Below are 3727 nucleotides of genomic sequence, written 5' to 3' on the forward strand. Positions count from 1 at the left end.
TATTGCATACATTTCCCAAAGCATCCACAACAAACTTGTTGGATTTGGTCGACGATGGCACCTTTACATATGGGATTGAAGATGTAATTTATGGGAACAAGACATGCATTTGACTCCAAATATGTGTCCAATACTCGGTTATATCAAGTCATATGGAACAAAGATTGTTCCATGGTCCACATGATAACATTGGTATCCTCTTTCCTCAGCCCAACATGTTTTCCTACATTGGAATAAAATTTTTTTTTCAATATTCAACTCAACATCATATATGTTTGTCACCTTTTGCTCTACATTTGCTTTATTCATTTTACCATTTTTGCTTTTACCTCTCTCGGTATATTTTAAGTGTAGTTTATACATATTGGAGTGTCAATGCAGTTAGCAATGATAAATATGGTTTTGAGCCTCCAATATTCTAGAGAGAGTGTGAATCCTCACCTATATCAAAGCAAGAGTTTAATTAACATTGCTTGGTATGAAGTCTATTGTTCAAGGGAAAAGTTTGAGCACGCCCAAATTCAAATTCCTATAATTAGTTTCCCTAACTTAATATTATAAAAATTAACTCTGAAATTTTAAAATTTATCTTATTTTTAATTCATTTTTGTCTTTTCATTATTCATCCTTCTTTATCTTTTTCTTTCTTTTGATGTTTGACTCAAATTTAATATTTTTACTTTCAAATTTTATATTTTAATTTTTTTTGTCATTTTATTCTCAATCCATCTTTATCTTTTTCTTATTTCATGTTTAACTCCAAATTTAAAATGTTTAAAATTAATTTTTTAATTATGAAATTTATCTTAATTTTGTTTCCCTTTTTGTCTTTCATTCATCTTCCATCTTTATCTCTTCCTAATTTTATGCTTGACTCAAAATTTGTATATATTTGTAACTTCTTCTTCTTTTCTATTATATCATTTTTATTCCAAAAAAATTAATTTTAAGCCAATATTAAAATTTTAAAATTCATTTTAATTTTTATTTTTTTGTCTTTTTATTATTCATCCATTTGTATCTCTTTTTTTTGGTTTAATTACAACTTTGGCCCCCTTATTTTGTCTTTTTCTTGATTTTGACCTTCCATTTTAAAAACCATTATTTTAGTCCCCTTTTGAATTTTCTGTTGAAAAAGAGACTAAAATATGGATTAAAATTGCAGAAAAAACCAGAATAGAGGGATGAAAATTGCACAAAACACTTAATAAGGGGACTAAAATAGTGATTTATAAAATGGAGGGATCAAAATCAAGAAAAAGATAAAACATGGGAACTAAAGTTGCAATTAAGCCTTTTTTTATGTTCGACTCTAATTTTAAAGTTTTTATTCATAAATTTTAAAATTTATTCTAATTTTTAGTTATATTTTTATGTCTTTTCATTCTTTATCACTTTTTGATTTTATGTTTAACCCTAAATTAAAATTATTTTAAAATAATTTTAAAATTATAAATGTTTTCTTAATTTTAATAATTTTTTTTCTTTTCATTCTTCATTCCTTTTTATCTCTTCCTTATTTTATGGTTGACTCAAATTTAAAATATTAATAATTAATTCATAAATTTTAAAATTTATCTTTTTTGCCTTTTCATTATTTATCTTTCTTTATCTATTTATTTTCTTTTTATGTTTGGCTCCAAATTTAATATTTTAACTTTAAAATATTTAAATTTATTCTAATTTTATTTTATTTTTCTTTTAATTCTTCATCTTTATATGTTTTTTTTTTATTTTATGTTCAACTCCTAATTTAAAATGTTTAAAACTAATTCAAAAATTGTGAAGTTTATCTTAATTTTGTCTTTTCATTAATCATCCATCTTTATCTCTTTTTTTAATTTATTTTATGTTTAACTCCAAATTTAAAATGTTTAAAAATAATTCTAAAATTCTGAGTTTTTTCTTAATTTTTTTTTTTGTCTTTTCATTCTTTATCCATCTCTATCTCTTCCTTATTTTATGTTTGACTCCATAATGTTACTTAAATAAGATAAACATAAATTCATATTTTTCTTCTATCTTACTTAACTTTATGTTTTATGTTTGTATCTCTTCCTTAATTTATTTTTGATATTTATTATATAATCAATATATTGAAATTACTTAATTTATTTTTTTGAATTTATTATATAATCAATGTATTTGAACTACGTATGTATAGATAAAATATATTAACAAATTTATATAATAAATTTTATTTTATAATAAAGATGGAAGGGAATATTAGAAAATGATATGAGTTAAATAAAAATAATAAATTTTTTATTTTATTTTAGACATAACTTGGATATGCTTGCTCAACAGCATGTACTAATTAATTGAGTTGGGAAAAATTTGAATACTATATTTTTTTCAAAAGAAAAAAGAATATATACCAACAGTATTAAATATTTTTACACTATCAACCAATGATAGACATGTATTTAAGTAAAACACATTTTTAATTTTAAATTATATGGCGTGACAAGTAAAAAAAAATTAATTGATTGTATGTATAATGTTGGTTTACACTGTTTATGCATTATCTTCAAACTCTTCTTTTAAGACTTAAAACAATATTTTTCTTTAAATGCTTTAATGATTTTAATAACTAGGATGATTAATCACTTAAATAATATTTAAATAGGACATTAAATCAAAATAAAAATAAAATAATAAGTCGCTTAGTTGTTACGACATAAAGTTAACAGTCATCTCTGCTTATAAATTAAGGAGCCTTTTGATAGAAATCATAATCAAAACTCAATTGAAAAACCAAAGTTAGACTTATCGAAATTAAGATGTCAAGCCAGAAAACTGTCGGTGTAATGTTGGTCTTATGCATGGTGATGACGACAATAGTACATGCAAGTGAAATGGATGATGTATCATGTTCAGAGGCAATTTTATCTCTATGGCCATGTCTACCTTTTCTGGAAGGTTCTCTTCCACCAACACCGTCTGCTGACTGTTGCACTGGAGCTACAAATTTGTTCAATAAGGCAAACACAACTCCTATTAAGAGAAAAGTCTGCCAGTGTCTCAAAGATGCTTCTGCTAAATTTGGAGTTAAACCAGACAGGGCTGCACAACTTCCACAACTTTGTCACATTCAATTGCCTTTTCCAATTAGTCCTTCTCCTGATTGTAGCAAGTATGTTTCTCTTCCTCTATTCCTATTAATTCATACACACTAAAATATTTTGTTTTTCTATAATATTATTACTATTACTATTCTAATTTATTTATTTTAAAAATCTCCAGGATTGAATGATTCTACATTAGGATTAGATCGTGAATAAGACTTGAAGAACTACATGGAGGAGTTTTTATTTTGTTAATCTTTCTATAATGGAGAGTTAGATTATATCAATAAGCCGTCTGAAAAAGTTGATGTCTTTTAGTGAAATTTATAAATGGAAAATAAAGTCATATTTTTATTATCTATTTTTTATTTTTAAAGGGTTATTGCTTGATGGTTGGTAAGTAGAAAGTGCGTTACTTAGGGAAACAAATTATGACAACTTTTGTAAGTAAATTAAAATAATATATTTATTCAAACTAAAGATTAAATAAAATACTCAAACGCAGAGTTTGAGTCAACTTTTTGCATAAGTTCTACCGTAAGTAGTTCTTTCCTACCACTTTGTTGACTTTTTTGGGCAACAGTTTTATTCAAAATTATAATCCTTCATAAAATTTTTTTGATGAGGACATAATTATCAAGGATGATAAAGAATCAATT

The 3727-nt window shown here is 24.5% G+C and overlaps 1 long non-coding RNA gene across 1 annotated transcript; it reads left to right on the forward strand.

Moving 5' to 3' along the window:
* The first annotated feature begins 2951 nt into the window (after positions 1-2951).
* LOC131656683 (uncharacterized) lies at positions 2952-3429 on the forward strand. The gene is made up of 2 exons (XR_009300248.1): positions 2952-3136; positions 3247-3429. It is a non-coding gene; the product is annotated as an uncharacterized LOC131656683 (long non-coding RNA).
* The last annotated feature ends 298 nt before the right edge of the window (positions 3430-3727 follow it).

This window comes from Vicia villosa, linkage group LG3 (assembly GCF_029867415.1).
Source record: "Vicia villosa cultivar HV-30 ecotype Madison, WI linkage group LG3, Vvil1.0, whole genome shotgun sequence".
NCBI classification, from domain to species: Eukaryota; Viridiplantae; Streptophyta; class Magnoliopsida; order Fabales; family Fabaceae; genus Vicia; species Vicia villosa.